This window comes from Balaenoptera ricei, chromosome 11 (genome assembly GCF_028023285.1).
Source record: "Balaenoptera ricei isolate mBalRic1 chromosome 11, mBalRic1.hap2, whole genome shotgun sequence".
Classification (NCBI taxonomy): domain Eukaryota; kingdom Metazoa; phylum Chordata; class Mammalia; order Artiodactyla; family Balaenopteridae; genus Balaenoptera; species Balaenoptera ricei.
In genome coordinates this window covers 26,812,022-26,825,503 of record NC_082649.1, presented here as the reverse complement: position 1 = coordinate 26,825,503, position 13,482 = coordinate 26,812,022, and the positions used below count along the sequence as shown (strand labels likewise).

Genomic DNA, 13,482 nt, shown 5'->3' with positions numbered 1-13,482 from the left:
TTGTTCAGTAGCATGTTGTTTAATCTCCACATACTTGTGAATTTTCCTGTTTCTTTGTGTAATTAATTGCTAGTTGCATACCATTGTGGTCAAAAAAGAAATGTGATACAATTTCAGCCCTCTTAAATTTATTAAGACTTGTTTTGTGGCCTAACATATGATCTGTCTTGGAAAATGTTCCATGTGCATGTGGGAAAAATGTGTATTCTGTTGCTTTTGGTTGGAATGTTCTATAAGTATCTGTTAAGTTCATCTGTTCTAACATGTTGTTTAAGGCTGATACTTCCTTATTGATTTTCTATCTGGATGATCTATCCATTGATGTAAGTGGTGCATTAAAGTCCTTTGCTATTATTGTATTTCTGTCTATTTCTCCTTTTAGGTGTATCAATATTTGCTTTGTATATTTAGGTGCTTCTATGTTGGGTGTATAAATATTTACAAATGTTATATCCTCTTGTTTGACTGACCCCTTTATTATTATGTAACACCCTTCTTTGACTCTTACTACAGTCTTTGTTTTAAAGTTTATTTTGTCTGGTATGAGTATAGCTACTCCAGCTTTCTTCTGGTTTCCATTTGTATGGAATATCTTTTTCATCCCTTCACTTTCAATCTGTGTGTGTCCTTACATCTAAAGTATGTCTCTGTAAGCAGCACATAAATGATTATTGTCTTTTTATCTGTTTAGCCACTCTATGTCTTGACTGGAGAATTTAGTCCATTTACATTTAAAGGAATTATTGATAGGTATGTGCTTATTGCCATATTGTTAAATTTTTCTAGCTGCCTTTGTACTTCTTCTTTGTTCCTTTCTTCTTCTCTTGCTCTCTTCCTTTGTGGTTTGATGACTTTCTTTAGTTATATGCTTAAATTCCTTTCTCTTTATCTTTTGTGTATTTACTATAGGTTTTTACTTTGTGGCTACCGTGAGGCTTACATGTTATACACACACACGCACACGCACACACATACACAGAAAGGGAGGGAGAGACAGAGAGAGAGAGAGAATGAGAGAGAGAGAGAAATCTTATCATGTACATGACTCAGATTTCAGAGTTTTCAGTACCTCTATAACCATATTACATTAACAAAACCTCTAGCATTTCACACAAAATGCACTCTGGCAGGTGATTGGATATTGTGGAGAATACTGTCTACTACTCCACACAACATCCCCTTCTTGTGGACTCAAGAAGAATGTTCTCTCCAACTTAACACTGGGAGAAGTTGAGCTGCTTCTTAGTAGTTGCTGAAATGTTGCCAATATTTTGGAAACTTTAAATTATGCTTCTTTTGTCTTTGGACACTAAGGAACTCAGGAACCATTTGCCATCCATACTTATATACGGGAGTTTGTGTACACTTAGTATACTAATTTTATCCCATTTCAATTTACTTGTCTACCCTAAATTTCTCTTTATTTTTGGCATTTTCTCCTATGATACTATGTGCACTTTTTAGAGGCCACAGTTTTTTTTGAAAAACAAAGCAAAAAAGGGTAAAAAAAGATAAAGAACTAAAGGACAGAAGGAGGAAAATTAGGAGAAGAAGAGGGAAGAAAGAAAAAAAAGAAAATCTAAAATAGGTTGAAAAATTGTACAGTTGATTTGGGCCGCATAAATAGCTAAGGGAATGATTTACACACCACCACTACATTCTTAGCAAATCAAATCTTGGAATGCTTTTTCAATGTTCTTTTCTGCCAAACTTCTTTTTGTTGTTGATGTTGTTTTTTGTTTGTTTGTTTGTTTTTGGAGTTGCTTAACTTCTTGTGAACTTACTCTGATAAGAGTTCCCGGTGGGTAAGTACCACATCTCATTCATCTTAGCATTTCCCCAACCTAGCACTTTGTCTAGAACATAGTAGAAGCTTAGTAAGTAGGCACTAACTGAAAAACATCATGCAGTACTCAGATTTTTAGGATGGTATGAAATATTTTGGTACTTATTTAATGTTGGCTCTTTTAATTATTTCACCAGAAGCACAATAATAAGGTGAAAAAGAAACAGCTAGTGCTTATGGTGGGGGTGGAAGAGGGTTCTGTCAATGATTTTTCTTCTGCATGAAAAGGACACAGCTCTTTCAAATTCAGCAGCTGAGTGGATCCATATGCCTTCCAGGCAGAGTGTAGCCAGGGTAATGCTACAGATAATGTAATTAATTAACCCTTTTGTAGTCTCAGAATTTCAAACTTCTAGGTAATGGCATTTGTATAGTAATTTTCCTTGGTTCTATGTAAGATCTTTAACAGAATCACAAGATTTGCATTTAAATGTAAATGGTGGAAGGAAGGCAATGGAAGTTATTAAAATGAACACTTGATAAATTTGGATAAAAGTGGCTTAGTACAATAAACTGTATCTTACATGGTTATTTGTATTCAGGAAATCATTGGTGAATGCCCACAGTTGTGAGCCCCCCATATTTGAAAAATAAACCAAAAAATTCATGTGCTCAATTTCCCTAATTTTCTCTGCTTCTCTCCCCATCTCCTCCTGCTCCTCCTTCTTTCCCATTCATTCATGTCTCGAAATTTGAGCAGAACATTATGATTATAATTGTACACATTCTGAAGAAGTTTTTTTCTCCTATCCCTTACAAAAGGATATTTTACCCCAACTCTTCTCTTTCCAGTTGTGGAAATCAGTAGTATTAATGTGTCCAGTATTCATTTGTATTGATGAAGGTATAAATATAGCTATTGAATTGTGAGTCTTTAAACAGACATACTTAAAAAAATCTTCAATATAATCTTGCCCAAATGTTATTTCAATGCCAATTAAATCCGAAGACTGAAAATGATGGTAAATATAACCCTCTTATTTCACTTCTGGGACTGTACTCTTTGGCCAGCCTGCGGTCTTTTGCAGAAAATGAGATTGGTTGCCTCAGTTTAGTTTTAGAAAATAATTTATAACAAAAATAGCTTATGATAGTCACATTAGTAAACAAGGATAGAGAGGATTTAATGAGTGGGAGTGCCTGGAAAACACTAAAGTGACATGAAGGCAGAGGGTGTGTAGGCAGAAGAGGAAGGATGTTCTGTCAAAAGATACAGTAAATGTTTCATTCTAGGGGAATTTAATATATGAAGCAAGTAGACTTAATTTTAGATGAGTATCAAACATATTCTCAGATGTAAGTTAATTTTCCTATATCAATGAGGCTTCAAGTTTGGCAATAGAATATGATTGTGAGTTTCTGAATTGACAGAAACTATTGTCAGGGAATTGACAATTGAAGGCACGATTGTTAAGATATCCAGAATTGGGAAATTGAGGGCTTGTTAAAATATGGCCCAAATCCAGACCTTGTGAGATAATTGCCTACTTGAGCTGGCATTTGTAATCAGTTGTGACTGTGTGCCATCCTTACATCCTGTAAGTTTAGGGTTTTGGATAGCTAGGGGTAAGCTGTTTATAAACAGAAAAGAAAATAGTTTTATAACATAAAGTTTCCCATGGATTTATTTGCCTTGGGTCACATTCTGTCATTCCTGATGTAACACATATGCTATTTACATTATAATCATATCGTTAAAGCTATAGATATCTCTGCAGATGTGGATAGAAATGAAACATTTCTATTCCTTTTGTTTTGTTCTTTCCATTGGGTATCCTGTTGTACTTCAGTCTCTTGTCAGATTGGAAGCTCTGAAAGCACGTGTTTCAAGTAGGAGGTGTCTCTTTGCTCTCCTCTGCAGGTGTCTGGTATCAAGCCACAAGCCCAGGGGACCTCCAATAAATAGACATTTACCGCTACAACTGCAACTACCAGATATAAAGATCAATAGAATAAAAAATGGAGTCCTACTCCAGGCTCCATGGTAATTTTGTTTTGACGGAACCCCAGGGCCAGTAAGGAGGGATCTATGGGAGGGAAAGACTGGAGAAGAAGGAAATTTTACCTGGTTTCTTATAATGACAAAACACATAAACTTGTTGAACACAGAAACGCTCTTCTAAGCATCTCCTGTGGACTAAGTGGGAAGGAAAGAGAAAGAGATAGATTGCATTTCTCTTCAAATACACAGGTTTGTCAAACTCCTTCCTCCCATAATATCTAAGAAAATGAATGCAGTGTATTTCTTTACCCTGAACGTGGTCCATTCCATCATCATTGTCATTTCAGTAGAAATGCATTTCCCCTCAGAGGATGATTTAAATAAAAGAGTCCCCACTTGTAATTCAAGCTCCTTGGCCTCTCTGTTCCATTTCCTTTTCCTTTACCTTTTCTTAATTTTTTAAAATTTTATCTTTGAACTATTTAGTTCAATTTGTGTTTAGAAAAAAGAGGCCTCTTTTATCAAAGGGAATAGAGATATGGTGGTTGGCTATTTCATTCACATTCTCCATCTAAATGTAATTTCAACGCCTTTTTGTTTTACATTTTAACAAATATAGATATTTGTACAGAGGAATTTAACTAATTTACATCAGTATCAGAAAAAAATACTCTTTGGGGTTTTTTAACTACTAATTCTGCAAGGAAAGCTTGTTAGTGGTTTTAGGGTAGGATTTTAAAAAAAGAAGAAGAGTGGGGTCATCAATGAAAGGTCTGCCCTGCTCTTCTGACATTAAGGCCATGCCTAATTTTCAGGTCTATAAACTTCTAATATTCTCTAGACCCTCCTTCAATATGTACAGAATTCCAGCATTTGAGCTACTGATATAATGGCTTGCAGATCTGTCCTAAGGATTTTTTTCTTAATACATAAGAGGTTCTGTGGGGCATCAGATTTTCTCTAGTCAATACTTTTTTTATATATTTAAAATAGATAATCAACAAAGACCTACTATATACCACAGGGAACTCTGCTCAATATTCTGTAATAACCTAAATAGGAAAAGAATTTGAAAAAGAACAGGATACATGTATATGTATAACTGATTCACTTTGCTGTACACCTGAAACTAACACATTGTTAATCAACTATACTCCAGTATAAAATTTAAAATTTTTTAAAAATACTTTTTTAAATGATAAATTTGTCAAACTCTAGGGCCTTGAAAAGGAGGCCTCCATGCTGCATTTTTCTAAAGTTTCCATTTCCTTCATTCTTCACTGTAACAATATTGTGTTTTCCTTTGACTTTCTTTCCTTGCTGCTGGGTAAATTGATCCTTCTTCATATTTGTTTCCCCAAACTCCCTCAACTTCATGTATCTCTTGGCACAGGGCTGCCTATAAGCACCTTAGAAAATAGAGCAAAGCAAAATATTCAGCTATGTGGCTAATGAGGTAGTATAGTATTTGTAATAGCAACGTCATAATTTAATTAAACAAATTGCATTATACCCCAAAATGCTATTTTACTGCTATTAAAATAATGATTGTAAACAATTTATAATGATACAAGAAAATACTTATTATATAATAAGTTATTATAGCAACTACAAAACTATGGATAATATAATCTCAACTGCATTCAAAAGTGTATACATAGAAAAAAGGCTGGAATGTAATACACCAAAATATACAATGATTATCTTTGATCGTTCGGCTTATTTTACAAATATTCTGTCTTGAGCATGTATTTCCAGCACAAAGTACTGACAACCAGTTTACTCAGAACCTACTGGATGTTTGGTACTGCGCTAGGTACGTGCAGCTATTATCACATTTAATGCTTGGCACACGCTGTAAAGTAGTTATGAATTTCATTTTGCATAGAAGAAACCCTCATCTCAGAAATGTTGTATAAATCGTATTAGGTCACACAGCTAGTAATAATAATTATCATCCCCATTTTACAGGCGAAAACACCAAGGCTCAGAGAGATTAATTAACTTGCTTAAGGTCATCTTGCAAATAAGTAGCAGTATGGATTTGAACCCAGATCTTTCCGAGTGCAAATGTTGAAGTATTTCCAACATATCACACTGTCTCTCTAAAAACAAATAAACAATGACAATGGCAACAAGAAAAGTACATTAAAAAGTGTGATAAAGAAAGAAGGATATCCAGTAGGAAACAGAGGAATATTTTGTCTCTGCATCATTATCTCAGCTGGTTAGCTGTTCTTGCTAAGCCCTCTGATCATTGTTTGTAGATCTGTGTATTATGTATGAAACACACAATACCTTTTTCATAGTGTCTGTCTTCTGAGAATTTCAAAATTCACATAATAAATATTTCCTGATGTCTTAGTAAATGTTTTTTTGTTGTTTTATCTAGTAATAATCCTTGTTTAACACAAATTAAACTTCAGAGAGTTGAAAAGTTTGTATCCATTCCCAGTCTGCAAATAATGCATGCTCGGAGATTATATTCATAGTGTTTTTTCTTGACTAATGGTTTCCTGTTATTGGGCTCAGAAAATGCATATAAAAAGTGCAAACATTACTGGCATAAATATGGTATGTCACCAAAAACTGCTGTGGAAACTCAAAGATAGATAAGAAATAATGAGGTTTATAGATTCATTAGCATTTGAATGATGAAACATGTATATGTGTTACTTCTTTGATCAATACTGCCCTGGAGGGAAAGTACTGTATTTAATTGTCTTTCACAGACCTTCCACCGTGGACATCTGGTTGTTATGCAGTCCTGTAGCAGGACATTTCATTGCCTCAGTGTTGTAGAATTCAAGTTCCTATTTTATTACCAGCGATGGTATATGTTATGAGAAAGATGTATGAAAAGCCTGGTCAAAATGCTAGAAACACAGCCAGGAGGGTGCCTCTATTCTCTCTGCATTGCCTGGACTTGACTAGGAGGCATGCTGTAGGTAAACATGTCATATCATTCTAGGTAGTTTTCAAATTTGAGTGATTTTATTATATATGTTGTTTTAATTATCTACATCTGTGAGCTATTTCATTAGATGAGTTCCACTGCATTATGAATGCTTCCTTGTCGTAGACACCTTTCATTTTGCAATCTCACAAATTTGTGAACTTCGCGTATGCATAAAAGGCCAAGACAATGTTTAATTGTGGGGAAAAAATCAAGTGCATTAGAGGCAGAGAGACCTGGCATCAAGTGCTGACATCATTGTTTTCCAGCTATGTGATTTTTCAGGAAAGTATTCAATCCATGAATGCGTTAGTTTCCTAATCTGTGAAATGGGGACATTAGTACCTATCTCATGGAATCTTAAACAAGTAGCACCAATAAAAAAGCCTGACTCATTGTGTAAATTATTTTCTTTCTCCCTTTTACCTCTTCTCAGTTATCTGTACTGACAAAAGTATTTAGAGTGAGCTAGTGTACGTAGTAATAATCTAAAACAAAATTTAGTAAAAGTTTATTTTTTTTAACTAGAAATGCATTAGATGATGTTTATGGGGGAGGGGCAGAGGTTTGCCTAGTTGAAGCATGTATTAAAATTAGGCACCTCGGTGCTGGCCAGTTAACATGGAAGCGTGTGCTGCAGAAGCAAACACACGGCCGATGGGAGCTAGCAGCCAGTGTGGGATGTCAAATATACCCTGAATAATCTGTAAGTGGATAACTGAGAATTTCTTATATTCAGTTTCTATGCTTATGACCTGGTGGCACACATGAGGGAAGGGGTAATCCAGGAGTTAATGGAGGGCAAATTCTAAAATGCCCCGAAACTTATCTTGCTGTAGGGAAGGATGCCGGTGCCTACCAGGTTTCTGCTTGTTAATTTCTGTGGTTGCTGCTACTGGAGAAATTGTCCTCATTTGCATTGTCTTTCAGTGACCTACCTGGAGGCAAACACCTGCAGACACTTTATGTTCACAGAAGTATCACTTGGGACAGAGACCCACATCCATTCAGTGCAACCAACTATGTTAAAATAACATTATGGGCAAATATTTCAAAGCTTAACATTTCAAATGGTCGCTTCACATACTATTTTACCCTCTCTTATAGCTCTTGAGTAATATATATCGCTGCCAACATAACTTCTTGGCCACTCCTTTGCCCTGTGTGTTTTTAACTTTTCAGATGGAATTCTTACAGAGGTTTAATTGTAGGAGTTCAGTAACTGCATTCACTTTTTTTAAGAGAAAAGAAAAAGTCCCTGGTGAAAGAATGACTTGATTTCAGTGGGAATAAAAAAGAATAAAAAAATAAAGCAGAAATGAATTTGGAAATGTGATTAGTTATATGTTACTTACAAATTATGCGTGTGTGCGTGATTACATATTAAAGAGAATCTGTTATAAAAATTATCATTTGCATATTGTACCATATATAAATTTGTTTATTCTAAATATAAGTATATATGTATGTATAATGAAAAATATATGTTGTCCACATAATTATAATTTATAAATTTTACATTTTAAGAAAAATGGTCTGGACAGGAAAATTCTGAATGTGTATTAGCATTTTTTAAGAGGTATAAGTTTTTTTAAAAAAATTATGTCCTTTGACATAGAATTCAGAATTCTCCGAAATAATGGTTTGGAGTTGAAATGTTTCCTTTCTTGAATTAATGTTCAAAGTCTCGTTTTATTTAATTAATTTATTTTTATTTGTATGTATGTGTGTATGTGCTTTAATAGTTATAGCAAAATAGATTCAGCTGGTTTGGGGTTACATGAGATTTTTTTTTTAAAGTACTTCTTCCCTCTGTAATGTCAAGATACTGTTTACGCTGAAGCTATAAACTTTATGTTGGCTTAGTTACAGAGCTCACTGAAGGAGGAAATGAGTCATATTTAAAGAAAAATAGGTTAACAGTTTTCAAAGTGATCATGACAAATTAATATGTTTAGCGCAAATGCAGTCAAAATGCATTTTAATTTTAATACAAGCTTCAAGTAGGCAAACCTCTGCCCCTCCCCCATAAACATCACCTAATACATTTCTAGTTAAAAAAAATAAACTTTTACTAAATTTTGTTTTAGATTATTACTACATACACTAGCTCACTCTGAATACTTTGTCAGTTATTATGTTTTTTAATGGCTGAAATAACTAAAAAGTCTGTCTTAAAGACTTCTTTCCCTTAGGCAGCCATACTTAAAGATTCTGGTGTTTAGGTTTTAGCTTTTCATTTAGCGCCTTCTTAACCATGGAAATAAAGAATAAAATTTGGGGTATTTTATATACATGACATTCACCAATTAATCTTTTTACTGGTATCGGGAAGCATCAGGTAGATCCTCTAACGACTACTGGTGGTAGATTGGGTTCATGTGTATTTTGAAGATGAGGAAACTGAGAGACAGAAAGGAAATATTATGTTACATACACATGCAGAGACGGGATGTGGCCATACATATATTCTACTTAGTGATCCTAGGCCTCACATTATAAGAGCAAACAGCAGATGAACTCCCATTTCCAGTAAGGCTGCAAAGCTCCCGGCCAAGACACCTTCATTCCTTCATTGCCGCCCAATAGCCATCATCCTGCTAGCGCCTGCGTCTTTTCTCCTCAACTAGACTGCAGCTTATGAGGATTTATACTTTCTTATTACCGTCCTACTCCACGCTGTCCAACATTCTACTTTCCATAAGGATCAAGTTTTATTAGATATTTGGTTGAAAAAAATTCCTGTGAGTATTGTAGTGCACATAGAATGATTTACTTTATAGAGTTAAAATATTTAAAGAAATGAAAGGAATACAGTGGATGCTGAAATAAGTGGGGCTTTTTAGAAATTATTATTATTTTTAAAAAACTTTTTATTTTATATTGGAGTATAGCCAATTAATAATGTTGTGATAGTTTCAGGTGCATAGCAATGATATCTATTGATGTGATTCATACATCTCAGAACTAAGTTCAGTATCACCTATTATGGCTTTTAATAATGGTTACTTTCTATTTTCTTCTAGGAAACCATCAGGTGTCTCCTGGGCCCATAACAGAATCTGCCTGCTCTTCCTGAGCAGAATTCAAGATTCACTGTGCTCCTGGGCTGTAGCCACTAAGTGGGGAAGCTGAGGCATTTCTACTCCTCAGATCAGGTAAAATAAATCCTAGCTTCAGGAGAAGAGTAGCTTGATTTTGTTTGGATGTGAATTCTCCTTAATGGAGAATTGTAATCATCACATGTTGAATATATTTGCTGCTATTTTCATTTCCCTTGTATAGAATAATCCAGCCAGGGAGAGTTTGGGGGAAGAAACTGGAAATGTATAGAACTGCTAGGAAGAGATGCTCCAACCCCTCGTTAGAATTTCAGACCAGCTCAGCTGATTAGTGGATAGACATGATCCCTCTCTCTGATGGAATTCATGTTAATTTTGAAAATCTAAAACCAAAGACTCATTACCCCCAAGAGGATGTGTTCTAAGCCAGGGTGCAGAAGAGGCCAATGGATGTGCCCGGCATATCCCTCCCACAGCCCATGGGTGTATAGTAGAATCAGAAGTTGCCAGGATAAATTTCTCCCCAAGCAATCTCTTTTCCTAGTTTTTCCATGAAGAAACCTGACACAGATCTGAAAATATTAATTTCTAATTACCAGCGTCTTCATTTGCAAGTTCTGTTCGTGTTTCCTTCTCCCGCTCCCAGCCCACCTGCTCTTACCCCTGGTACCTTTCAGCGAGGGGAAGAGAATCCAGGAGGGGAGACTGTGAACTTAGTCACAAAATAAGTCAAGGGAGAAATGAAGTACTAATTAAGAAAGCCTGGGTGTTATGCAAATGCTCCTGCACCAAAGGCAGCCTAATGAATGTGCCCGGAGTGGCTGGGCGTCTTCGCCGCGCCGACAGCTGGCTCCCAGGAAGGTCAGGCGCAGGCGGGCGCGAGGGAGCATAATCCTTCAGATTGGCAGCTCTGCCCCCTGGTCACCGTTTGATTATCTCCCAAATTGCTGTATTTCACAGAGATAATGATTTTTTATGGTCACAGATTTGAAGACAACTGCTGTATCCTCAGGGTTGTCGTTCTGCAAGGAGCCGCGGCTGCTTCCTTCAGAGGACAGAGAGGGGAGAGAGAGTTTCTTCTCCTTTTCTCTCCCTTGCAACTTCCTGGAATGTTTTCTTATCATCATGAAAGCAATACCTATTATTAAGGGAACCACCCCAGTTCTGATTAGTCCCAACCCTTTTCCTGTTCCTTATCCAGTGCTTGGGTCTGGAAGTCTCTTACTCTCCTCTTCCAAGTGTTCCAGAACTTTCTCATACTCAGGAGAAGGATGCTTTTCTCTCTGCAAACCTCAAATTGTCTGTGCGTAAAATGAGAAGAGGAAGGTTCACCTGGTGCCTCTTGAGAATCATGTGTATGAGTGTAAGAGTGAATGTGGATGTGTGGGTGTGTGGGGTAATTCATCTGCACCATTACTTGGGGCCCATCTGGGAGCTCAGGACAGAGCAGGTCACCTCCGCTGAACCCAGGTGGAGCTTGCCCAAGGTGGGGAATGAGGCTGTGAGTTCTTTTTTTAAAATGTTTATTGAAATGCAGTTGATTTACAATGCTGTGTAAGTTTCAGGTGTACAGCAGAGTGATTCAATTATATATATATGTACGTTAGTATACATACATATATATATATATATATATATATATATATATATATTCTTTTTTAGATTGTTTTCCATTATAGGTCATTACAAGATATTGAGTATAGTATGCTGTGCTATACAGTAGGTCCTTCTTGGTCGACCAATATCATTTGAGTGCTTTTAAAAAGCCTTCAAGGTGGAAACTTTTGGCGGGGGTTCCCAAGTAGGATTTTCATTTAATTCTGATGTAAAAGCAATCAGGAAAAAAAAATGTTTAACCATATGATTACTCCCCTTGAAGACTGGTTTATTTAACATTAGTTAAATGATTACTTGTGAGCTCAGGACTAACAGGAACATACTTATTTTTCTTTAAGAGAGTGACCACCGAAGTTGCGAAGTTCCAGCATGAACTTGATTGTCTATTGATACTGGGACGTGACTGTAGTAATCTGAGCCCAATTTCTGCAAGGATGCTCTTCTGACCTGGTAAGGGAACATCAAGGTTTTACCACTGGAAGTGCTGCAACTTGGAAACCATCATGTTTCAGTTCAGCCTTAATTATTTCAACATTGCTGGCATTTTAATATTTATGAAGAAAAGGATTGCCTGGAATTCATATTTTAAATCAATTCTCTCATCTTAATTGAAGGAAAGGTAAACAGTGTAAATGAAACCCACTTGGCTTGAGGTCTTGCTGATGTGAATCTAGAAAACACAAATTCAAAGGTGGCTTGATTTTATCCTGTTTCCTATCAAATATTAATTTCCTAATATTTTTCACTATTTCTACTGCATTTAGTTAATATGCATTTATTTTATTTTAAAGTATGAAAGTTATTTATATGTGGGGGTCTATGTGTTGATCTACAGAGCTGTCTTCAGAATTTAAAAAAGGGAATATACTATCATTTATCTTCCCACATCTGCAACTAAAAAAAATGCAAAACTGAGTGCTTCTGCTAGATTGACTACCCACACATGCATCAGCAGGTCTAGCCATTTTTTTTTTAACCTGAAAGGCCTGTCTCTACTCCCAGATAAGTTTACATTGAGAAATATGTTACCAGCCTCACTAGAGAGATAAGATGCTTCCTTGGCATTTTGGTGCACATTCATATCATGAGTAACAAAGCCTGATTTTATTTTTTAGACATTATAATCGGCCCTCTGTATTCTCAGGGGATTGATTCCAGGATTCCTGCAGATACCAAAATCCATGGATACCTTTTACAAAATGTTGTAGTACAGTTGACCCTCAGTATCCATGGGTTCCAGATCCATGGTTGGTTGAATCCCTGGATGGAACCTGCGTATAGTGAGGGCTGCCTGTAAATTATTTTTCAACAGTTTCAATGATTCTTCCCAGGTATTGCTCTAGGAGTTAAGGAAAAAAAAACATTTAGCAAGGTTAGGAGGGCAAGGTGAAGGGATTGGGATTGCTGTTCTAGATGGGCTGGCCAGAGCTCTTGAGCAGCTGGTATTGAGCTGAGACTTGGAAAGCCATGTGCATATCAAGGGGAAGAGTGTCCAGACAGAAGAAACAGGGGAGGTCATGCATGACTTGTTTGAGAAATAGCAAGGAGAGCATTGTGTCTGGAATGGAGTATATACAAGGGAAAGGGTGGGAGACGAGAATTGGGCATGGCTTGGAACCAGGTCATAGATGTTTTATAGATGATGCGGGGAGCGTGGATTCTGTTCTAAGTGGAATGGACAGCTTTAAACAACCTTCTGCAGATGGATGTTGAGGATTTCCACTGTTCACAATGATGAAAACACTGAAGTGGACATCCTTGCGTATAAACCTTTGTATGTGTATGTTCATTCATCCATTAAATAAATGTTATTGAGCGCCACTCTGTGCCACTGCTGTGCTAGGCACTGGGGATCCAGTTGTGAAGAGAGCATAGTTTTTCCAACACAGAGCTTATAGTATATGGGGTATATGAGCGCCTGTATTTATCTTCAGTGTATATTTTAATTATTTTTAAGGGACCAGTCTTAGAAATGAAATTACTCCATCAAAATGGATGCTCATTTCAAATCATACATACATGGATTATATATTTAAAAGTAAATATCCATACTGTTCCC

The 13,482-nt window shown here is 36.2% G+C and overlaps 1 long non-coding RNA gene across 4 annotated transcripts in view; it reads left to right on the top strand.

Moving 5' to 3' along the window:
* Nucleotides 1-13,482, top strand: part of LOC132374621 (uncharacterized) — a 530,077-nt gene that overhangs the window by 281,189 nt on the left and 235,406 nt on the right. For all 4 annotated transcript variants that reach the window (XR_009505699.1, XR_009505698.1, XR_009505697.1 and 1 more), the window contains 2 exons: nt 9,771-9,902; nt 11,762-11,873. This is a non-coding gene — a long non-coding RNA (uncharacterized LOC132374621). The remainder of the gene's footprint in view (nt 1-9,770; nt 9,903-11,761; nt 11,874-13,482) is intronic.